The sequence below is a fragment of the Talpa occidentalis genome, unplaced genomic scaffold (genome assembly GCF_014898055.3).
Source record: "Talpa occidentalis isolate TD23 unplaced genomic scaffold, MPIMG_talOcc4v2.1, whole genome shotgun sequence".
NCBI classification, from domain to species: domain Eukaryota; kingdom Metazoa; phylum Chordata; class Mammalia; order Eulipotyphla; family Talpidae; genus Talpa; species Talpa occidentalis.
This window is the reverse complement of record NW_026555331.1, coordinates 68,566,338-68,592,348: the sequence shown is the minus strand read 5'-3', so window position 1 is coordinate 68,592,348 and position 26,011 is coordinate 68,566,338. Positions and strand designations below refer to the sequence as shown.

Here is a 26,011-nt window from a genome sequence, read left to right as displayed (position 1 = left end):
TACCTGTTTCACATATATGTGTTTTATATATTAATTCCTCAGAATAATCCTATTGCTACAACTTCATTATTATGGATAAATAATGACGACATTATGCTAAGTGAAATAATCTAGTCATAGCATAATGGTATCTTTTTAGGTTATGTGTATTTTGCACACATTTTTTTTTAATTATTACATAATGCAGTTCTTGGGAAGTCTGCAAATAAAGGCACTGTGGTAGAATGGGTCAGGGTGTGGAGTGAGGTCACTGAGCTCCTATGTCCACTAGCTGCACACCAGTCACTCTAATTCCTTCACCTCTTGGACAACAAGTTCTACACTAGAAAAATTAAAGGTTATTAAAGAATAATTCATTATGAGTCAGAACTTCATCTGCAAATGAAAACAAAGCTTTTATTTGAGATCTTTAAAGAACTGCAGTTTGGATACACCACTGGGCTAAGCCAGGGTTCCAATGTGGAAAGGAAAAAACAAAGCTTATGTAGGCAGAACTGGCTCCTAACAAAAATCTTTTTATTATTTTTACTTTTAAAAGAAAAAATGAGAAAAAAATAACAAATCAAAACATCTGTTATACCCCCTCCACTATATCCCTTCCATTTTCAATCTCCTTCACTTAACTTCACCTTTGGTAAACTCAGTTAGGTGATCAGTGTCCATTAGTTTATTTTTTGTTTTATTCATTTGTTTTATTTACTTATGTTACCCTCATAGATGAAATTATCCAATACTTGTTTTATCTTTCTAATTTACATCACTTACATAATCCCTCTTGTGTTCCTTCCATTTTCCTGCAAATGGCAAAATTTCATCTTTCCTTGTAGCTGAATAGTGTTCCATTGTGTGTAAACATGCTACTTCTTCTTTATCTAATCAACTTCTTTATCTAATCAACTTCTTTATCTAATCAGTGGACAATTGTGTTGTTTCTATTACTTTGCTAATAAACATCATTGCACATAATTATTCAAGTTGATGGTTTTGTCTATTTCAGGTAGATACCCAGAAGTGGGATTGCTGGTTCATATGGTAGCTCTATTATTACCTTTTTAAGGAAGGTCCACACTGCTTTTCAAAATGAATATACCAATTTACATTTTCATCAATGGTATATAAAGATTCCTCTTTCTCCACGTCCTCCCAACATTTTTTGTTAGGAATCTTTTTGATGTAAGCTAGTCTCACAGGTGTGAGATAATGTCTTATTGCAGTTTTCATTTGTATTTCCCTAATAGAAGTGAAGATGAACAGAAAAAATTTCCATATGTTTGCTGGTAATCTGTATATCCTCTTTGGAAAAGTGTCTATTCAAATTGTATGCCCAGTTTTTATTTGGGTCTTTTTGTTGTTGTTGTGAAATAGATGCACTCTATCTATAACTTGGTTATTAACCCCTTTTCAGATGTTTGATGAGCAAATATTTTCTCTCACTCAGTAGGTTTTCTTTTTAATCCGTTGATATTTTCTTGTCCTGTGCAAAAGCTTTTTGGTTGATTTATTCATATTTGGTTTTCTTTCATTTCTCTTGCCTTTGGGGTTGAGTACCCAAAGCTGTCTCTATCATCAGTGTCATGGAATATATGACCTGTGCTTTCTTCTATGTATTTTATGGTTGCAAGTCTTACATACGATTCTTTAATCCATTTTGAATTTATTGCTTATTGTCTATTTTTTCCCGTACATTGTTTTAGTCCCCATAGTTCTCCCACCACCATATTGCCAGTGAACCATCATCATATTCCCCGGTGTTCATCCCTCCCGTTTTTCCTCCACAACCCCCTCCTTTGCTGTATGCTTCAGTTGCATGGTCAGCTGATAGTTTTGACTTTTCTTGACCTTTGTTTGATTTCTCTATATTCCACATATAAGTGAGAACATAACAGTATTTATCTTTTTCCTTCTGACTAATTTAAGCTAGCATAATTCCTTCTAGTTCCATCTATGTTGCTGCAAGTGAAATGAGTTTGTTTTTTTGATCACTGAGTAATACCCCATTGTGTAAATATACCACAACTTTTTGATCCATTCATCTATTTTGGGGCATTTGGGTTCTTTCCATAGCTTGGCTATTGTAAATAATGCTGCTGTAAACATAGGAGTGCAAGGTTCTTTTCAAATTAGTGTTTTTGTGTCCTTTGGGTAGATTCCTAGCAGTGGAATTGCTGGATCATATGGTAAATACATTTTCATTTTGAAATTATTTTTGTATAGGGATTTAGATAGTGATCCATATTTATTCTTCTACATGTGGTTGTTCAGTCAACACCATTTGTTGAAGATATTTTCCCTTTTTTAATCTATGGCCATTGCTTCTTTGTCATAAGTTACATTTGGATATATGTATAAAACAGCTTTAAAATTTTTGGTATCAGTAGTAATTAAATTGGCATATATGCTTTAAATTATTCATTGATACAAATTATAGGCTTTAGCAGGTAAAATTACCTCAATGAACGTCTGCAGATGAATGTATTTATATAAATACAGCAATCCAAATTATGCCCTATGACTCTCTAGGAACTTTTTTGATTTAAATAGATATTTATTTGGGGAAAGACAGTCTATTGGTAAGTCAGCCAGCAATTCCAGAATTTCATGAGGTAAGTTCTTGTATTTGCTTACCTTCTCAGTTACCAAAAATTTCTGAAAGTCTTTTTCTCAAAATTATGACCTAAGTTATGTGAGGAAATATGACATACCTCACCAGAAAATAAATCATTTGAAGGAATAACATTATGATACACACATTTCCTCATAACCCAACAGAAGTATTCATAAAGTACAAGAGTATCTGCCACGGGGTTGCCATAAGAGAATAAACTAAATGCTACACACGGCCGCCCAATTAAGAACCTGAGAATCCCTCAGCATCCTAATATTTGAAAGAGTTTCATATCCTGGATGACCATTAAGCTATTCCTTATAAATTGTCCTCAAAGCAACATTTACAAGAGCTTTTCCAATGGAGAATTTATCTTGCCTTGAGCCATGCTACTAAAGGAATTATTTGCCTCATTTTCTTTTTTTTTAAAGTTTTATTTATTTATTTGTTTTTTGTTTGTTTATACAAGCACTGGGTACAGTCAGAAGCTCGGGAGGGTGAGAGAATTCACCAGAGCCAGAGCGGAGAGTAGAACAGGCAGAGTGACGAAGTACACTGCTGAGGGGAGCAGTGGGCAGCAGGAGAGGTCTGCGCACCATGTGGGACCCTCGTCTGGCAGCCGGGGATCAAACTGGCGCTGGCAGCCTCACAACCCGGCGCTCAACCGCTGAGCCACTGGGGAGGCCCTACTTGCCTCATTTTCTAAAGCTTTGAACAGCAGTTTGAATTGAATTGGGGTTTTCAGGAAGCTACTGTAGTGTCCCAAACCTGCTCCCCCTCACCCTCCTCACATCAAATCCCTTCTCAAGATTACCTTCAGCATCTTTTTTTACTTCTCATATCAATTAAGGAAATTATCTGTCTATAGCAAATGTGGATGCTTGTGTTCACTGAATGTAGATATTAAAAATATGTTGAAAATCTCTTAACTAAAACAAAGGATTATAAATTCAGGATGAACCACACTGTTATCAGTGTGCATCATCTATCAAAGAATGTATTCTTCACTTAGGAACAGTAAGATATTATGGACTAATTAAAGCATCACAGGCCCTGTGTAGAATGATGCTAATTTTGTCTCTAATATACATCGTCAAAAAACACACCATAATGACACTAAACTACAACAGAAGAAAAGTACACAAAAGATACTGTAGAGCACATGTTAGTACCTTCAGGATTATGAGCCATGTCAATATTGATAAATTATCCCAGTGTTTCAATTAGAATTAGAAGTCACAGATAGATGGAATCATCTAATTAAACCTAGCACATTGCTCCACAGCAAACATCACAGAAGAGGCAAAAGAAAATACCATACTGTCTACCCCAGGTTAGATATGTGTTCAACCTAGACAACCTTCGAATAACTACTTGGAATACACAATTTGACTGCCAAAAAACAGGCACTACTGATGGAGAAACACCTCTGCCTTGGGACAAGAGCTGCAGTTGCTTTGGCAGTTTTCAGTTTTCTACTTGTGGCATTGAAAATTCAAATTCTATCAAGAGAAAATGCCAGAGTTTTGCCAAGAAAAATTGAGAGACCTCATCAGAGGTCATATTAACATTTTCTGAGTAACAAAGTGCCTTGGATACCATATTAAATATGTAAGCAGATGTTCTAATTTTAATTACTCAAAATTTTAAAACAGATAGAATATAGTTTACAATGACATAAGAAACACATAAACATACATTACCATTAAAGACCATGTTGTTAAGATCGAATACTATTAAATCATATTTTTGTCAGTAATGCCTACATAGATCTTGTCTCTATATATTTTTTAATTTATTTTTTATTTATATATATATATTTTACATCATTGTTCATTGTTAAACAATGTTTGCTACCCTCCCCCACCCCCATCCCCCCATCCCCCCACCCTCCACTCAGGTGTAGTCCCCATAGAAATTCCTTTACCAATTCACCCGTGCACCATCACCACAGTCCCCTGTGCTTCTCCCTCTCCCCTCTCCTCCCCTGTAGGATATCTCAGGTTTATAATTGTATGTTTGTTTTTGTTTTGTTGTGTTGTGTTTTTTTATTGTTACTTTTTTCCCCTGAAGTCTTATTTGGTTCCCCTATATTTCTCCTATAAGTGAAATCATCCAGTATTTTTCTTGTTCCTTCTGATTTATTTCATTGAGCATAATTTCTTCTAGTTCCATCCATGTTGTTACGAATGGCATGAGTTAATCTTTTTTTGATTGCTGAATAGTATTCCATTGTATACATATACCATATGTTCTTGATCCAGTCATCTATTTTGGGGCATTTGGGTTGTTTCCAGATTTTACCTATTATAAATAGTGCTGCAATAAACAGCGGGGTATAGGTATTCTTTTGAATCAATGTTTTTGTGTCCTTTGGATAAAACCCTAGAAGTGGAATTGCTGGGGCATATGGAAGCTCCACTTTCAGTAGACTGAGGAACCTCCAGACAGCTTTCCATAGTGGTTGGACCAGTTTACACTCCTACCAGCAATGTAAGAGAGTTCCTTTTTCACCACATCCTCACCAGTATTTGTTGTTGCTAGTTTTTTTGATATGTGTCTTTCTTACTGGTTATACAAGTATTTTTTTAAGATTTATTTTATTTATTTATGTATACAAAGAGCTCGACCAGAGGTGTGTGTGTGGGGTGGGGGTGAGAGTATTCACCGGAGACACAGTGGGGAGCAGAACAGGTGGACTGACTGAAATACACTGCTGAGAGGAACAGCAGGTGAGACAGGAGAGGTCTGCTGCACCAAGTGTGTTATCTCCATGGCCAGGTATCACACTCATGTTGCAGTGGCTGGATAGCTTCGTAGCGCTGAGACTTAACCTCTTGCCCCACCAGGGAGACCCATCTATACAAGTATTTTTTATTTACTTTCTAAACTTAACCATATCTTCCCATCAACAGCTATCTGTGATATGCAAATAAAAGAACTCCCATGTTTCCTTTACACTGCTTGGGCACATGTTTTCTCTGAACTTCGCTGTGTTTTGTTTTTTGTTTTTTTTTTTTGATGAACATGGCTGACTTTAATTCACTACAGAGACTTTAATTCACTACAGATTCCCAAGGTCTGAGAAGAAAAAAAATGAATGTTATATTAGAATTTTTGGTCTGATCCAAAGCTAAATCCTCGAATCTTGTCGTCTGATCATACCTACACAAAGAACAAGCTATAGGAAGAGGAAACCGAGCAAAGATTTGCAGGGATTTATTTTTTATTTATGTATTTATTTTAAGATTTATTTATTTATTTATACAAGCACTGGGTATAGTCAGAAGCTCAGGAGGGTGAGAGGATTCACCAGAGCCAGAGCGGGGAGCAGAACAGTCAGACGGACAAAATACACTGCTGAGGGGAGCAGCGGGCAGCAGGAGAGGTCTGCACACCATGTGGGACCCTTGCCAGAGGCCGGGGATCGAACCGGCGCTACAGAGGCTGCGGGCAGCTTCGCAGCACAGCGCTCAACCGCTGCACCACTGGGGAGGCCCTGCAGGGATTTACTTTTATACCTTTTCTTTTTGACTTCCTCATAATTTTACCTGGTCCTTGAACATACACATGTACATACATATGCATATGTACGTAAATAAAAGTCTACAAAATTAAGTATGTTTTGTAGGTATTGTATTTTCCCTCCAAATTTTCCTTTTATCATTTATGACAAATTCTTCTGTAATTTCTATTCACACATTGATAGGGATATTTTAATGTGGACAATATATCTATTCTAGTGTCATGAACCAAAACAATACCACACCAGCCACAGTCCCCTGCCACATGGGTTCTGTGGGAGGATTATGCACACCCACAAATTTGTTGTAAGACTGCCTTCATCATTCACTTTCTCATTGACTACCTAATTTTAAACCACTGATCATCAGTGCCTTCAGTGATATTTGCTTATATTAAAATAAAGCACCAAGTTATGGCAGCCTCTGGAAATTCATTTGGCAGTGAAGAAAAAAGTTTGACTTTTATTGCAAATGGAATTCAATTTGGTGGTCATATTGCAGGTACCCATAAATACATTCCAATTACAAAAGCTGCTCACAAAGAATGAGCAATTGTGGGAGGATGGGTGGGGCTGGCTACAAACTGGGTAGCTGATGTGTTTCAGGTATATTTATAGAGCTCTCGGAAAAGGCTGGTGTTCCTGCCAACACTTGGCCACTATAGGCAATATCATCGGCCCTTTACATCAATGAGTATTTGACCATTTATAACTGAACAGTAAGGACTGGCAGTAGTCACAGTTCAGAGCACAGCTTTGTCATCCAAACAGGTTTGTCTTGCTTATATAAAATCAAACAGAGGATAGATGCCAGAGAAATCTAATTTCCCTTTTCACTGGGCATTTAAATTTATATAAAATCATAAACTGTTATCAACTATTAAAAAAAACCTATTTTTGAATAGTTGTTACTCATTTACCTCTGAAGCTACTAACATGTGCCTTCCCAGGGAAGGGACGATGAGTAAATACTCTCATTGGGAAGTTCTTTCTTTCTTTTGCATCACTATGCATATTTATTAAGGTAGATCAACTCATTAAATCCTATATTTCAAAGGAAATGAGCTTAAGCAGTAATTAAATGTTTATTGTGGGAAAGTCAGATTTTTAAAACTTAGAAATTAAATTTATATTGGCTGAATTTTCTATGATTCTCTTTCATCCCATGCCTTCCCTGGACCATGATGAAACCAAGGGCAGAAAGGCAGGTTTCTCTTGATGGAATGGGGCTGAAGGAGTTTCCTTCCTCATTCTTGCCAGGTCTGCTGACTCTGAGAAGGCAATTTCTTCATCATATTACAGCCAGATAGAGTTGCATTTGTTGCTTTTGGGCCCAGAATTTGATGTGAATATCCTTGTCATTATTTTGATCAATATTTCAATATTATTTTTCATTGTTTTGATCAATAATTAAATCCCCATTTAGTGAAATTTATAGTTTCATGGATTTTATCAGACCTGATAAAATGGTGAATATGATGAGAATAATATTCTTGTTCATTTTCATTGTTCTGACTAGTAAAATTCTAAATAACTTGCAGAGTACAGTTGGCTTATTTGTAATGTTTTAATCAGCAATTAAATTTGAAAAATGTATAATGTACATTGCAAATTTTGTATATGTTATGTGTGACAGAAGTCTATTCTTTCATTATTTTGAGATTTTAAAAATTCAGTTTCTAAATTTTTCTGTTTTCTGCTCTTTTATGAGATCTATTTTTGTCTTTATTTCCAATTTTATCTTGACATGTACTTATTCTCAGCAAGTAAAGAATTTTTAAAAATATATTGTATCCAAAGATTATAATATTCGAATGTACATTCTTAAAGATGCAAATTAAATATTAAAAAGTGAATATAAAATTTGTCACATGTACTTTGAAACATGTTATATTTCTAAAATTTTGACACTGAGCAACATACTACAGTAGGAGACACTAGCTTTTCCACCACCCCCAGAAAAACAATCATAGACAGTTACACACAACTGAAAATAGCCTGAAGAGAGCTCAAGCACCCAATAAAGAACTTATAAGAAACACAATGAAGTAATGAAAGGAGAAAACTTCATAAAAAGGATTGTTTGAGAGATCAGCTTGTCAGAGATGTTGAGAGAAGCAGAAAAACAAAGTTGGATGAAGGCTAAAAATATTAGCCATAATAGTAGGTGCCATTGTTATCCCCAATAGTTTGTTCCTTGAAGGATCCCAGCAGCCTTTACTACACAGATATCAATAGCCTCTGTGGCAGTCAGGGACTTCCCACAGTTTTCATAGCAAAGGACCCCATGCTGATAATATGTACAGTCCCCTAAATAACAAAACTGCTATAACATCTTCCCCCAAAAAGGAACCTCAAATGCACAGCCGGGATCACAGCTGCCAAGACTCTCCAATCCAGTGCACACCCCAGCCCTCAAAACCATAACTCTTCTATTTACATCCATGTTCTGTAATCTAGCTCAGTACTCATCTGCACTCCAGATGACAGTTCCTTGCCCACATCTCAAGAATGAGATCCAGCACCTACGTAGGCTACACAGTGACTCAGACTCTACAATTGCTGTTTTATAATGTGCACCCATGATTCAGACCCTGGATCAATGACTGCTTGGCATATACTGACTTCTCAAGCACCATAACCACTGTCACTACAAACTAATAAGCAGTTCCCCAGACAACAGAGTCACTGTTGATCGACAAGTGTCCATGTTCTAAGTCCCAGTTCCATGGCTGCTCCATCCATCAAATATCAATGCCAACGTTGTCATGAGAATACTCACAAGCCATACATGCCAGAAACCAAGAGGACATGACACCCACCATGGAAGAAAAAGATATCAAGTGGCCCACGTGGCCTTTGCCTAATTGCCTTCACAACACTGCAAACGCCCTCAGCCTTGGCCATGAGTATCCCTGCAATCTACTAAAGCTGACTCATTTCATGAAACTATATAGAGACTATGGCACTGAGCCTTCCCCAGAACCACCCCACCCAGCATCCTCACATTCAAACAAAGATAAAAGTCTTTCTGCACCAAAACCAGCTCATAAAGTCTAAAAGATGGAATGGTACCATCAAACATAGACATCAATGAAACGCAAAGTAAACAAAAAATCAAAGGAACATGATACCACCAAATGAGCACCATAAATTTCTAGTAAGTGAGCTCAAAGAAATAGAGGTATTTAAATTGGTGGATAAATCATTCAAAATAATTGTTTAAAGCAGTTAAGCAGTTATAAGAGAACACAAAAAAACCAATAAAATCAATAAGCAATATACAAAGTGGAAAGTTCAACAGATATATAGAAGTCATAAAAAATAACTAAACAGACATTCTGGAGCTGAGAAATAAAATTAATGAAATAAAATGCAATAGAGAGCATCATTGGCAGACTTGATAAAGCAGATTTCTCAGCATACGTCTTACAGGCCAGGAGAGAGTGGGGGAAGATATATTCAAAGATATATTCTGCATTACAATTTGTGCAAAAAAAAAGAGTTCTTCAAGCTGAAATGATAGGATGCTAATTTGTAACATGAAAATGTGAAAAACACACTAGTAAGGCAAGTATTTGTTCAAATTCAGGATACTCTAACATGTTTGTCTGCCCAGGGTTGGTAGAGGAAAGTCCCTCATCTGCTCCATGTCTTCTCAGTGGAAGTTCTTCACATGACTTTTTCCTCATTCTGTAGGTGGTAACTTAAATGGTCCCCTTCTCAGGCAGGCTGGTCCTGATGATATTTCTAAATAAATTCCTATCCTTCCCCCACTCACCAAAGTTCCATCTCTGCATTGTGTGTAGTTGGCTTTTCCCCTTAAGTATAAAAATCACAGAGAAGGACCATGAAGCAATCCAATCAGCACAAAAGAACCTCTCCATGAATAACAGTGGGAAGGAGAAAGGGAAAGCAACTGGAAAATTCCACTTAAGCAAGAATTTTTAACAGATCAATTCTCCACTTAAAAATACTTGTAGAGGGCCTCCCTAGTGGTGCAGGGGGTTCAGCACAGTTCTGTGAGTCTGTGCGTGGCCTTTGAGGCATGAGTTTGATCCCTGGCCAGCTGGGGAGCAACACACATTGTGCAGAAAACCTCTCTCGTCTTGCCTGCTGCTCCCTTCAGCAATGTATTTCAGTACATCTGCCTGTTCCGCTCTCCGCTGCTGAATCTTCTCACTCCCCACGACTCTGGCCTGTACCCCACTTCTTAAAAAAAATAGTTGTAGAGATGAGTATTCGTTAGTTTGTTGTATTTTAATAACTTTGCTATAGAAAAAAAAGAGACTGTAAGCAATAATGTAGCACAAAATTTGTTGTGCTTATACTAGACTGAATGTCAGAAAAGCTAAATTCCTTACTCTCTACAATTTTGTAGCCAGAAGTCTAAGCATTCCATTAAAGCTAGTCTCCATTTGGAAGCACTATGAATATTTTGCTTGTGATAGGGCTGTTACACAGATTAATTATCTAAAAAGCATAAGTACATGTGGGGGACCCACTAGTCATTTATAAATTCTGCTAAAGTTAGCCACCTCAAAATACCCTTTAGGTGCTGCCACATGCGAGTCTTTTTAAGGCCGTGCAAATGTCTCAAACTTTTCTATCAACTCCAATCAATCTTCTCTAGGAAATGTAATAAGCTCAAATTTTTTAGCAATTAGATTGGCACTCAAGCCACCTTTATTATTATTTTACAAATAAATGTATACTTTAATCTCATTAAAATTAAAGATTCCATTAAAATGACTGTCAAGACTAATTAAGAAATCTCTCCTCAACCAAAAATTTTTAAAAAGAAAAGTTAATTTTTAAATTTGATCTCTTAACTCCACATTTCAGGTGGTGATTTAGTCTAACAAAATGTTGAGAGTTAATGAAGTTAGTAAGCTCATACAGTTATTGTGGTTGGCTAAACTACTAAAGAAAAAATAACCTGAAAATACTACCTATGGTGAAAGCACAATAAATAGTATCATCTTGAAATACAAATATTGTGCAGCTCACACTTCAGAGCACAAAAATAAAATTAATCCTCCCTTAAAAGTTAATCACTAGGGGCCTTCCTGGTTGCTCAAGGGTTAAAGACAGCGCTATCAAGCTATCACCAGCCACTGCACATGAGTTCAATCCAGGGCAGGCAGCTAACCCACAGGGTGCAGCAGACCTCTCCTGTCTCGCCCGCTACTCCCCTCAGCAGTGTATTTCAGTAGATCTGCCTGTTCTGCTCCCCACTCTCTCTGGTGAATCCGCTTAACCCCCTCACCTCTAGATTGCACCTCAGTTCTTGTAAGCATAAATAAATAAAACTTTTTAAAAAATCACTAGGTGTGAGACCATTATTAACTTCCTCATATACTTAAGTGAGACTTTTGTGATATGATGAAAAACAACTTTTCCTACTCCATAGAATGTGAAAGTAACATAACATGATTTAGATAACCCATGATTTTAATAGCATGTTTCTTATATAGCCTTTTTTTTATAATGTTGGACTTGTAGCATTTAAAACTTCAGCATTTTTATCACATTTGCACATATGTATTGTGTATGTGCAAAGAGCACCATAGTAGGTGAGCTAGCCTAAAACCCAGCACAGTGGTCCCAGGAAGATTTTGAAATTATTTTCTCTTTATATAAATTTGGTTGCTTCAGTTTATTGGTAACAACCTATCCCCCACCAATTTTCACTGTTAGCCTGAAGGAAATCATCTAAATGTTCAGTAGCTCCTTACTTTACTTTATGAGACATTACATGACCTTTTTAAGTATTAGAGTTCACAATGTCGCAAGACTTTCTGAGATTGTGTTATGAAGAACATTTCCTAAAGGCTAAGAGGCTATTTCTGTCACTAAACTGAGCACCTGTAAAATGGGGTTAGGAACAATACCCATCACTCAGTTCATATCCAGGGCTCAGTAAATATCAGTCATTATTTTATTCTTACTTCTGGTAAATGTTAAGAATATGCTGCATGATAATTTTATATATACATATATTTAAATACATATTTTTTATAAATTATGTATATTTAAAAACAGCTAAGTTTTAAAATTCTAAAATATTGCCATCTCAGAGTTAAAATTAAAATGCAGATTTTCTGGATTTTCTTTTTAATGCAATGACTTTACCTACCTTATCTAAAATATTTTCACCTTTTCAGTGCCTCCAAAGTTTACTGCCTGATTGGGAATTGACAATCCGTTCTCCAGTGTTGTTAGTTTATTTCACAATTGTATCAACAATACCATCCGAAATGAAGTTTCCAGTTTCTCCATAGCCTTTCTTTTTTTAAAAAAAGATTTATTTATTTATTTAAACAAGCACTGGGTACAGTCAGAAGCACAGGAGGCTGAGAGAACTCACCAGAGCCAGAGCTGGGAGCAGAGCAGGCAGAAGGACTGAAGTAAACTGCTGAGGGATGCAGCGGGCGGCAGGAGAGGTCTGCATGCCATGTGGGACCCTCCTCTGGTGGCCGGGGAGCAGCCGCAGCCCGGGATGGAACCGGCGTCGCAGAAGCTGCGGGCAGCTTCTCAACCCAGCGCTCAACTGCTGCGCCACCGGGGAGGCCCGCCATAGCCTTTCTAACATGCTATTTTTTTTTTTAATGTTAAACACCCTAATATATATAAAGTTGTATCTCATTATAGTTTTTATTTGCATTTCCTTAATTATTACATGTCTTTACAAATGCTTTATTGATTGCTTCTATATCTTCTTTCAAGAAACAGTTATTTAAATACTTTTTCTATGTTTTTTTATTTTTTATTTTTTAAATAATAAATTTTATTTTTATATTCCCCATACAATTGCAAACCCCCCCATTCTGACCCCATTCCCCCCTCCCACCCCCACCCCCCAAAAAGTGTCTCTGGTTCGTAGTTTTTTGTTGATTTTGATTTTCACTTTCTTATAGTTATTCATTTTCCTGGTCCCTTATTTAAGTTCTCTAGATTCCTGCTATGAGTGAGACCATCGGTATTTTTCTTTTTCTTTCTGGCTTATTTCGCTGAGCATGATCCCTTCCAGTGCCATCCATGTTGCTGCAAATGGCATGTGTTTATATTTTTTGAATGCTGAGTAATATTCCATGGTGTATATGTACCATATCTTCTTGATCCAGTCATCTATTTTTGGGCATCTGGGCTGTTTCCAAAGCTTAGCTATTGTAAATAGTGCTGCTATAAACATAGGGGTGCAGGTGCTCTTTGGAATGGATGTTTCTGTGACCTTTGGGTAAATACCTAGGAGTGGAATTGCTGGATCATATGGAAGCTCTATGTTTAGTAGGTCCAGAAATCTCCACACAGCTCTCCATAGTGGTTGGACCAGTTTGCACTCCCACCAACAGTGCAGGAGAGTTCCTTTTTCTCCACACCCTCGCCAGCATTTGTTGTTGCTAGTTTTTTTAATATGTGCCATTCTCGCTGGTGTAAGATGGTATCTCGTGGTAGTTTTGATTTGCATTTCCCTGATTACAAGTGATGTTAAACATTTTTTCATATGCCTGTTGGCCATTTGCTTTTCCTCTTCAGAGAAGTTTCTTTTTAGCACTTCTGCCCATTTTTTGACTGGATTATTTTCTTTGTTGTTGTTAACTCCCATCAGCTCTTTGCAGATTTTTGTGATCAGTCCTTTATCATTAGTGTTGGGTGCAAAAATGTTCTCCCAGTTGGTGGGGTTTCTCTTTGTTTTTGTTATTGTCTCTTTTGCTGTGCAGAAGCTCTTTAATTTGATGTAGTCCCAGCTGTTTATCTTCGCCTTCACTATCACTGCTTTGGGTGATGTGTCTGTAAAGATGTCTTTGATGTGCATATCACGTAGTGTTTCGCCTATATTTCCTTTTATGTATTTTATGGTTTCAGGTCTTATGTCTAGTTCTTTAATCCATTTTAAGTTGATTTATGTGTATGGTGTGAGTTAGTGGTCAAGCTTCATTCTTTTGCATGTAGCAACCCAGTTTTCCCAGCACCATTTATTGAACAAACTTTCTTTGCTCCAATGCATAGTATTTGCTCCTTTGTCAAAGATTAGTTGACCATAAATCTGTGGGTTTATTTCTGGATTTTCTATTTGATTCCATTGGTCTGTATGTCTGTTATTGTTTCAGTACCATGCAGTTTTGATGATTATGGCTTTGTAGTATAGTTTGAAGTCTGGGAGTGTGATGCCTCCATTCCCTTCTTTTTTTTTCAGGAGAGCTTTCGCTATTCGGGGTTTTTTGTGATTCCATATGCATTTCATCAATAATTGTTCTATTTCTTTGAAGAATGACATTGAAATTTTGATTGGAATAGCATTGAATCTGTATATTGCTTTTGGTAGGATGGCCATTTTAATAATGTTTATTCTTCCAATCCATGAGCAGGGGATTTCTTTCCATTTCTTTGTGTCTTCTTCTATTTCTTTTAACAGTGTTTTATAGTTTTCTTTGTATAGGACCTTTACCTCTTTTGTTAGATTTATTCCCAAATATTTGATTTTTTTTGTTTCAATAATAAAAGGGATTTTTTTTTTTATTTCTTCTTCTTCAGATTTATTGTTTGTGTATAGGAAGGCTACTGACTTTTGCGTGTTGATTTTGTATCCTGCCACTTTACTGAACTGATTGATGAGTTGAATTAGTTTTTCTGTGGAGTTTTTGGGGTTCTCTACGTATATTATCATATCATCTGCAAATAGTGATAGTCTGACTTCTTCTTTTCCTAAGTGGATTCCTGTATGTCTTTCTTTTTTTTTTTTTTTTTTTTATAGAGGCATGTTTTATTTATTTATTTATTTTATTTGTTTGTTTGTTTTGTTTATACATGCACTGGGTACAGTCAGAAGCGCGGGAGGGTGAGAGAATTCACCAGAGCCAGAGCGGGGAGCAGAGCAGGCAGAAGGACTGAAGTACACTGCTGAGGGGAGCAGCGGGCGGCAGGAGAGGTCTGCGCACCATGTGGGATCCTCCTCTGGTGGCCGAGGAGCAGCCGGGGATCGAACCGGTGCCGCAGAGGCCGCAGGCAGCTTCGCAACCCAGCGCTCAACCGCTGCGCCACCGGGGAGGCCCTCTTGTATGTCTTTCGCTTGTCTTATTGCTCTGGCTAGGACTTCCAGTATTATATTGAAAAGCAGTGGTGAGAGTGGACATCCTTGTCTTTTTCCAGATCTTAATGGAATTGCTTTCAGCTTTTCACCATTGAGAATGATACTGGCTGTTGGCTTGTCATAGATGGCCTTTATGATGTTGAGGTATGTTCCTTGTATCCCAAGAATTTCAAGGGCTGTTATCATGAATGGGTGTTGCACTTTGTCAAAAGCTTCCTCAGCTTCTATTGATATTATCATATGGTTTTTATATTTCTTTTTGTTGATGTGTTGGATAACGTTGATTGATTTTTGGATGTTAAACCATCCTTGTTTCCCTGGAATGAATCCTACTTGGTCGTGGTGAATTATCTTATGGATATATTGTTGGATTCTGATAGCAAAAATTTTATTGAGGATTTTTGCATCAGTGTTCCTTAGGGAGATTGGCCTGTAGTTTTCCTTTTTTGTGTTGTCCTTGTTCGGTTTTGGTTTTAGTGTAATGTTGGCTTCATAGAACATGTTTGGTATTGTCTCTTCCTTCTCAATTTTTTGGAAGAGTTTGTGAAGGATAGCACTAATTCGTCTCTCTGAATGTTTCGTAGAATTCACTTGTAAATCCATCAGGTCCTGGGCTTTTGTTTTTGGGAAGGTTTCTGATTACCATTTCAATTTCGCTGCTTGTAATTGGTCTGTTTAGGTGTTCTATTTCTTCTTTATCTAGCTTTGGGTGATTGTAGAGTTGTAGGAATTTGTCCATCTCCTCTAGATTGTTGAATTTGTTTCCATATAACTGTTCATAGTAGTTACTGATTATTCTTTTGATTTCTGCTGTGTCTGTTGTGATTTTTCCTCTTTCATTTATGATCCTGTTTATTTGTGCTTTCTCCCTTTTTTCCTTTGTGACCCTGGCTAGGGGTTTGTCTATTTTATTGATTTTTTCAAAGAACCAGTTCTTGGTTTCATTGATCTTTTGGATTGTTTTTTTAGTTTCAATTTCATTAATTTCTGCTTTGGTTTTTATTATTTCTTTTCTTCTACTGGTTTTGTGGTTTTTTGTTGTTCTTTTTCTAGATTTTTGAGCTTCGAGATTAGGTTGTTTCTTTGAGTTCTTTCTTCTTTCTTGATGTGAGCTTCTATTGCTATATATTTTCCTCTTATTACTGCTTTTGCAGCATCCCATACATTTAGGATATTGGTGTCCTCCTTATCATTCCATTCAAAGAATTTTTTAATTTCTTCTTTGATCTCTTCATTAGTCCAGTGGTCTTCCAGTACTGTGGTTTTTAATCTCCATGAGGTAGGAAAGTTCCTTGCCTTCTTTTTATGGTTTATTTCTAGCTCGATTCCTTCATGGTCAGAAAAGATGGTTGGTATGATTTCAATTTGGTGTATCTGTTGATGTTTGTCTTGTGCCCCAGTATGTGATCGATCCTGGAGAATGATCTGTGTGCGCTTGAGAAAAATGTGTACTCCTTTTTTGGGGGGTTTAGTGTTCTATAGATGTCTGTTAAGCCCAAATGCTCTAGATCCTTATTTAGAGCTTTAGTTTCTTTACTTATTTTTTGTCTTGTTGATCTATCCATTGTTGATAGTGGTGTGTTGAAGTCTCCCACTACCATGTGTTTTCTCTGATGTCTGTTTTCAGAGATGACAACAGTTGTCTGATATATTTTGGTTCTCCTTCGTTTGGTGAGTATATGTTAATGAGTGTTATTTCATCTTGAAGTATTGTCCCCTTGATCATAATGTAGTGACCATTGGGGTCTCTTTTTATTTTTTTGAGTTTGAAATCTGTTTTATCTGATATAAGTATAGCTGTTCCTGCTTTCTTTTTTGGTCCATTTGCTTGTAGGATTGTTTTCCATCCTTTAACTTGGAGCCTATTTTTATCTTTTGCAGCTAAATGTGTTTCCTGGAGACAGCAAAAGGTTGGGTTTTGTTTCTTAATCCAGGCTGCAACTCTGTGTCTTTTTATTGAAGAGTTTAGTCCATTTACATTTAGAGTTAATATTGATATGGTAGCATCTGTATTTGCCATTGTGTTTGTCTTTCCTTTGATTTTATTTATTTATTCTTTTAATAACTTTTTTTGGCCTTCTTTCGTTGTTATTCGTCCCTCTGAGGTTCTGGCTTTAGGATTCCTTGTAGTATTTCTTGGAGTGGGGGATTAGTCGTAATGAAATTCCAGAGTTTCTGTTTGTCCTGGAAGGTCCTTATTCTATCTTCATAGAGGAAGGAGAGCTTTGCGGGATAGAGTGTTCTTGGTTGGCATCTGTTTTCTTGGAGTCTGTTGACTATGTCCCTCCACTCTCTCTTTGCCCATAGTGTTTCTTCAGAGAAGTCTGATGTCAGCCTGATTGGTTTCCCTTTGAATGTTATCTGTTCCTTCCCTCTTGTCAGGTTCATTATTTTTTCCTTGTCCTGGATTCTTGGGAGCTTTACTATTATGTGTCTTGCTGTATTTTTCCTTTCGTTGTGGAAGTTTGGTGTTCTTCTTGCTTCTTGTATATCAATTTTCAGCTCCTTCTTCGCGTTTGGGATGTTCTCTTCAATTATCTCCTGGAATATTTTCTCTGTTCCTACATCTCTCTCCTCTCCTTCTGGAATTCCTATAACTCTTATATTTCCTTTCCTCATGGAGTCCGATAGTTCCCGAAGTCTTTCTTGGTTCTTTTTCCTACGTACTTCTCTTTCCTTTTCTGTTTTGGTCCTTTTTATTTTTGTGTCTTCAAGAGTACTTATTCGTTTTTCCATTTCATCTATTCTGCTTTCGTTGCTTTTCCCAGAGTTCTTTAGTTCCTCCATTAATTCTTTGATCTCCTGTGTTTTTTTTGCTTCCCCCTTTAGGGACTCAATTTCATTCTTCCGATCGTTGATTATTTTTCTCATATCATTGTTTTCCTTTATGAGTTCTGTCACTTTTTTAATCATGGCAATTTTAAATTCTCTTTCTGGAAGGCTCAGAAGTTCTTCCAAGTTACTGTCGTTGTAATCTGGGGGGTGGTTTTCTTTTTGTGGTGTGCTTTTTTCCTGAGGAGTTGTTAGGTTGTGTGTGGTTCTTCTACTCCCTACTGTCTGTTTTCTAATTTGTCGTATGCATTGAGACACTGTGTTGCTGGGACTGGCCAGCATCTTGGGTGAACTTCTCCGCTCCCCTCTGGCTCCTCCAGGAACCATCTCTGGCTTCTGAGGGAGCTTTCTGCTGGTTTCAGGCAGTCTTTACTGAAGAAATGTCCCTGTTCTAAAATGGCGATGTGGGACGCAGTCCCTGCGCATCCGGTCTCAGGCACACTCTTCTGCGCGCCCGGTCTGCCCCAGCCGTGGGTGCCCGCTCCCCCTGTGGGCTCAGACTGCTGGTCGGAAGGGGCCTGGCGTGGGCTAACTTCCCAGCTGGCCACTGGCTCCTCCGGGAGCCTTCTGCCCTTTTCAAGCAGTCTTTTCTGAAGAAATTTCCCTGTTCTATGGGGTGTTAGTGACTTTTTTTTTCTGGTCGCTAGGTGGCGCCAGAGATCTCTCCTATTGTCCTTGGGGGCTGTTTTTTCTCCCCATGGGACAGGGAACAGTGCAGGAATGGTTGGGTAAACCTCAACGGCTTTGGGGTGCTGTGTCTGCCTTGTGCCCCACCGTGGTGGAGAACCCACGCCCCGAATTTCGTGTCCCGGGTCTCAGTTCCAAAGCCCTCAGGTCCAGGATGCGGGCTGTAGCCCAGTTCAGTGGCCTCAGGAATGGCGCCTTTTGCACCCCGCTCCTGTGCCTGGGCGCCTGGTTTCTGATTACTCAGTGAGGGACTTTCACCTCAGTGAGGGCCCCCGCGCATCTCCCCGCAAGCCTAGGTCGCAGGCGCAGGGACCTGGGCAGCCAGGATCCCGATCCACGTTTGCTTTTCAAGTGTGCCGTTTTTCCGCGCAAGCTTACTGGCCGGCCCAGGGCTGTGTGCAGGTCTCCAGAGTCTCTGTTGTTCTCTAATGGCGCCTGGAGCCATTCTCTCACCTCCGCGGCGAATCCTGCAATCCTGCAGGGTTCTCCACAGCTCCAGTTCACAGGGTGTTGTGGCTGAAATAGTTCCTTTCCACTCCTGGTCCCGCTTGATGCGTAGTTTGTTCTTGTTGGTCGTTTTAGTTTGTTTTTTTCATCCTTTCTGTTGGTTGGAGAGTGCCGACTTTGTGGGTGGGGGAGGGTAGCAGGGTTCTGCGCTTTCCTCCCTTCTAGTTCTCTTTTATGGCAACTTTCTTCTTTGGGTAGTTTGCTGGAGTTGTCCGTTTATCTTCCATGACCCAGTTCTCACTGGGACCTGCCGCTTTTCCTCCCTATTAACTTTTTTTTAATGAGAGATCTTACTCGCAGCATCTCCTCGCTGCCATGTTGCTCCGTCCCCTCACTTTTTCTATGTTAATTGGGTTTCTTTTTATTGTTGATGAGGAGGATTTTTTTATATATATTTTGGATAACTAGACCTTTGTCAGATATATGAATTGAAAATATTTCTCCCATTCTTTGAGTTTTATTTTCACTTTCTGAATGGTATCCTTTAAACTGCAAAAGTTAATAAATTTTTAAACTTTTTTAAAAAAAGATTTATTTATTTATGCATACAAGAGCTGGGGTACAGACCAGATATGTGGAGGTGAGAGGATTCACCAGAGGCAGAGTGAGGAATAGAAGAGGCAAACTGACTGAAATACACTGCTGAGGGGAGCAGCAGCGGGCAAGACTGGAGAGGTCTGCCTCGCCATGTGGGTTGCTCCCTGGCCGGCCAGGGATTGAACTTGTGCTACAGAAGCTGTGGATTGCTTCATAGTGCGGTGCTTAACCCCTTGCCCCACCAGGGAAGCCCCCAAAAGTTAGTCATTTTGATGAAGACAATCTATCTTTTCTTTGACTCTGTTTTTGGAGTTGTATCAAAAAAATTGTCTAATACAACCATGAAGTTTTACTCTGATATTTTAAGAGTTTATAGTTTTTACCTTTAGATCAATGATCTATTTTGAGTTAATTTATTTGAAATAACTTCATTCTTTTCCATATGGATACAATATTTATTGAAAAAAACTGCTCTATCCACATCAAATTATCATGGCATCCTTGTCAGAATTCAATTGATCACAAATATAAGGGTTTATTTCTGGATTTTAACTCACTTCCTATGATCTGTGTCTATCCTTATGTCATTTTTATACTATCTTGCCTATTACACCTTTGTAGCCAATTTTGAAAATTGAATTAAGAGCCCTCCAACTTGGATTTTCTGTCTCAAGATTCTTCATTTTGTCTCAATTTTTCTATGAATTTTAGCATCAACATGTCAATTTCTACAAAAAAGGACAGCTAGAATTGTATAAGGATTGTATCTGTAGCTCAATTTAGTGACTAATATCTTAACATTAAGCTTTCTAATTTATGAATGTTTTTCCATTTATTTAATTCTTCAATTTCTTTCAACAGTATTTTATACTTTCAATGTACTATATTCTGTTTGTATTTACCACCCCCCCAAAAAAAATTCATTCATATGTTGAAACATAATGCCCATTGTGATGGAACTAGGAGATGGGTCTTTGGGAAGTGATTAGGTCATAAGAGTAGAGATATCATGAACGGAATTTAATGTCCTTATAAACGATACCCTACAGATATCCCTTAGTCCCTTCCATCATGTGAGGAATCAGTGAAAAGATGACTGTCTATGAACCCAAAAGCAGGATCACACTAGGCACATAATCTGCCAATGCCTTAGATAGTCTACACTTAAAAACTGTGGGAAATAAATTTCTGTCATTTATTAGCCACCCAAATTATTTCATTATAGCAGCCTAAATGGATTATTTTGTTATAGAAGCCTAAAACTACAGTGTAAAAGTCTTATTCTTTTTTTATTTGTATTTCATTCTTTATGATTCTAAGTAAATATAATTGCTTTATTAATTTCCTTATTAATGAATTGAAAAAACATTGAAATTTTATATTGATATTGTATACTGAAACCATAATGAATTTATCATTAGTTCTAATAGTTGTGTGTATGTGACTTCTGTAGTGTTACCAGAACCCAACCACCTCAGCATTGGGAGCCAGCAGGAGAAGTGGTGTTCTCTCACCCTGCTGCTCCACCATAAGTCAGTTGCAGCAGTTGCTCCTCAGAGCACAGTAAAAACTGCCTTATTGTCAGTTGTGGCAGTTGTTCCTCAGAGCCCTTTTATGCAAGTGCGTACTTTCTGGATCTTGGAATGTACCAATCAGGAGCAAGCTGTAAGCCGATTGGTGCTAAATGGTCCAATCAGCTATAGGGTTGAAAAATAGTTTATCAGACTTGTGGGTGGGGCACCCTGAAAGAGGATATAAGCCTTTACACTATCCCCTCCACTGCCCCCATTCCCATTGTTAGCCATTAAATTCTTCACTGAACTAATGATAATTTCCTGCTATATTTTACCTGTGTAAGTTCTTTGGTTATTTATATTCCACATATTAATAAAACCATCTGATATCTGTCTTTCACTTTCTGACTTATGTCATTTAGCATAACCACCTCAAAGCCCATCCATTTTTTTTTTTGCAAAACCCACTATTTCATGTTTTCTCATAGCTATGTAGTATTCCACTGAGTATATATTTCACAATTTGTTTATCCATTTTTCTGTTGAAGGTCACTTAGATTTGTCCCATGACACCATAATTGTGGACAGTGCACCTATGTACAAAGGCATACACAAATCTTTTTGTATTAGAGTTTTTGTATTTTTAGGATAAATAGATAAGAGTGGTAGTGCTGGATCACGTGGAATTACTGCTATTAGTTTTTTTGGTGCAGTCTTCTGCATTCTCAATGTACATAAACATGCCATCTGTAAATATTGATAGTTTCACTTTTTTTCTAATTTGGATTCAATATTTTTTAAAGATTTATTTATTTATTTATACAAGCACTGGGTACAGTCAGAAGCTCGGGAGGGTGAGAGAATTCACCAGAGCCAGAGCAGGGAGCAAAGCAGGCAGAAGGACCGAAGTACACTGCTGAGGGGAGCAGCGGGCGGCAGGAGAGGTCTGCGCACCATGTGGGACCCTTATCTGGTGGCCAGGAAGCAGCCGGGGATCGAACCAGTGCTGCAAAGGCTGCGGGCAGCTTCGCAACCCAGCGCTCAACCGCTGCGCCACCGGGGAGGCCCTGGATTCAATTTTTGCTTTCTTGCTTAATTGATTCAATTAGGAATTCCAATTCTATGTTGAACAATAGTAGTGACAGTGGACATCCTCGTCTTATTCCTAATCTTATTGGAAATTCTTTCAACCTTTCACCATTGAGTATGATGTTGGCTATGTGTTTGTCATTATGGTTTATATGCTTACATAAGTTACATTATTCTCATTTTATTGAGCATTTCATTCAGTATCTATTGAAATGATCTTGTGATTATCTTCCTTCTTGTTAATCTGGTGAATGACATTGATTTATTTGCCCATGTTGAACCAGACTTGCATCCTGGAGATGAAAGCTACTTGACCAGGGTGAATGATACTCTTACTATGTCGCTATATATGGTTTGCTAGGATTTTGTTCAGGATTTTTGCATCTATGTTCAGTAGGCATATTGGTCTCAAATTTTCCCTTTTGCACTGTCTTTGGTTCTGGTATCAAAGTAATTTCCTCATAGAATGTACTGGGGAGTTTTCCTCTCTGATTTTGCGTGTGTGTGTGTGTGTGTGTGTGTGTGTGTGTGTGTGTGTGTTTGAGTCTTTAATTGTTTGAAGTTTTGTTAGAATTCCCTGGAGAAGTCATGTGGTCTTGGTGTTTTGTTCTTAAGGAGACATTTTATTACTCTTTCAATTTCAGCACAGGTGACTGAATTATTTATTCTGTCTATTTAATTCTGATTCGGTCTTGGGAGGTTGTATGAGTTTACTAATTTGTCCATTTCTCCTAGTTGTCCAATATGTTTGCATGCAGATGTTGATAATAGGCTTTTATGACACCATGTATTTCTATAGCGTCTGTTGCAATTTCATCTCTTTCATTTCTGATTCATTTCACTTGTGTTTCTTCTTTTCTTCATTAGCCTAGCTAAGGGCTTGTAGATTTTGCTTTTTTTTTTTTTTTTTTTTTTTCAAAGAACCAACTCTTGATTTCACTGATGTCTTCAACAGTCTTTTTGTTTTCAATTTCATTTATTTCTGTTCAATTTTTTTTTTTATTATTTCTTTCCTTCTACTAGTCTTTGGATACTTTTGCTCTTGTTTGTCTAATTCCTTTAGCTACAGAGTTAGCTCTTCTGAGATTTTTCTTTTTGATTTTTTTTAGGTGGGCTTGTATTGCTATGAACTTCCAATGAAGTTCTGCTTTTAAAGCTTTCTATAAGGTCTGGTAGCATTTCTCTGCATTTTCATTAGTCTCAAGATACTTTTCGATATCTTCTTTGAATTCTTCCTTGACCCAAGCATGTTTTCAGATGCATTATGATTAGTCTCCACATGTTTCAGTTTATTCTGGGAGTATTTTAGTTAATGTCTAACTTTATACCACTATGTGGCATACATCTGTGTAAATTTGTGAAGATGCCTAATAAAAATTCTATTTTCATATATTTTCTGAGACATATTTATGTCCTAATATATGATTTATTCTTGAAGATGTTCCTTATGCACTTAAGAAGAAATTGTATTCATTTCTTTTGGGATGGAAAGCTCTATCAAAGTCCATTAAATCCATCTAATCCGACATTTCATTTAAGACCTTTATTTCTTTTTCAATTTTCTGTCTAGATGATATATCCCTTCATGTCAGTGGTGTGTTGAGGTTTCTGACAATAATTGTATTTTAGTTGATAGGTTGTTTTAGGATTGTTAATAGTTACTTTATATAACTAGATGTTTATGTGTTAGGTGCATTAATATTAATAATATAGTTTCATGATGAACTGATCTCTTAATAATTATATCCTGTCATGTTTGTCCCTAAGTATCTTCTTTAATTGAAAGCCTAATTTATCTTACATGAGAATAGAAGTTCCTTCTTTTTTGTATGAATTATTAGTATGTACACTCTTGTTCCAACTTTTCATTTTAGTTTGTTTTGTGTTTGGTATTAAATGGATCTCCCAGGGCCTCCCCAGTGGGAGAGCGATTGAGCTTTGGGTTGCGAAGCTGCCCCGCAGCCTCTGCAGGGCCAGTTCAATCCCCGGCCACAGGGTGAGGGCACCACATGGTGTGCAGACATCTCCTGCCACCCGCTGCTCCCCTCAGGAGTGTACTTCGTCAGTCTGCCTGTTCTGCTCTCTGCTCTGGCTCTGGTGAAGTCTCTCACCCTCCCACACTTCTGACTGTACCCAGTGCTTGTATAAATAAATAAATAAATAAATAAATAAATAAATAAATAAATAAATAAATGGATCTCCTGCACACAAAATAAAGATGACTGAAATATTTTAACCCACTTTATCATGTATGTTTTAATTGGTGAGTTCAGTTAAGGGTGATTTAGGGTGATTATTGATCTATACTGTTTCTTATAAGCCAATTTTTAATTTTTGATTGTTTAATTTTTCTGTTATTTCTTTTTCTATTTTTATGTATCTACTCTTTCAGGGTAGCCTTCCTTAGTGATACTACTAGATTTTTTGTTTGTCTAGGACCACTATTTTGAATTTTGGATTAGTGATTATCATAGGGGTTTTGTTCAAATTACTATGCTTAAATCCTTTATTAGCTGATGCCTTCTCTTTGACATTTAACAATATAGGTTCTCTCCATTTCTTCTGTCCCTTTACTGTTTTCATGCTGACTCAATATTCTTGTTTGTGCTTCTGTTTTTGTACTGTTATTGCCATTTTGGCACTGCTCTCCTTTGTAGTGTATTTCAGGAAATCCACCTCTTTTGCTCCCCACTCTGTCTCTGGTGAATTCTCTCACCCCCCCACATCTCTGGCCTACATCCCAGTTCTTCTATGCAAAAATAAAAAATTAAATAAAAACTAGCCATTGTATTGGTCTTTGAGTTCTACTGAATCATTCTTTTTTAATTTTTTCCTGTGATTATGTCAAACTAAGATTTTCTCCACTTTTCCTTAGACTTATCCAGTCTGCTTTCTGTCACCCCCAATTTTTGTCACCCCAAATTTTCCCAATTCTGCTCTGTTCATGACAGTTTTATTGTTTTCTAACACTGTTGAAGATTTAGTTTATTTCCCTCTCCTCCCCACTTTTCCCCTCCCCTCTTTCCGCTTCTCTGTCTTCCTTGCTCTCTTTCTCTCTCCCCTTCCCCTTTCTTCCCATATTTCAAAATGTTTTGTAAAAAATTGGTAAGTACAAAAATGTGTCCTGTTATCTTGATTCAATCTCTTCCAATTCTTTATAAATACATAGTACAAATAAAGTGATATGAGTTTAATTCATTTTTTCCTAACCATTGCTTTTGGTTCTCTACTATGCATTGTGCTAAAGGTAACAGTTTTAATAAATCTTGTTAATCAAAAATTGCATTATAAAGCAATTGTTTCATTCTACTAAATTCAGGAAACACTAGATCAATTTGGACACTTAATACTGAAGATTTTAATTATAAAGGTTTTTTTCCTAGTGAATGTGTATTTTTGCCATTATAAACAAACCAAAATTAGTTGGTTAAATAAAACCAATAAAATTAACAATTTAAAAAATTAAAAAACACCCAAATTTCTGTACATTGGAAGAAGATCTTATCATTCAAATAAAAAGACACCCTACTAAATGGCAGAAAATATTTGTGCATCATATATCTATATAGGGGCCAATATCCAAGATCTACTAAGAACACATATACTGCATCAAAAAAGAAAAT

At 37.3% G+C, this 26,011-nt stretch overlaps 1 protein-coding gene and 1 pseudogene across 2 annotated transcripts in view; one reads left to right on the top strand and one right to left on the bottom strand.

Moving 5' to 3' along the window:
• Positions 1-21,501, top strand: part of LOC119249858 (SCY1-like protein 2) — a 68,508-nt pseudogene extending 47,007 nt beyond the window's left edge.
• PXDNL (peroxidasin like) overlaps positions 1-26,011 on the bottom strand; it is a 628,077-nt gene that overhangs the window by 543,883 nt on the left and 58,183 nt on the right. The gene's annotated exons all lie outside the window — the stretch shown is intronic.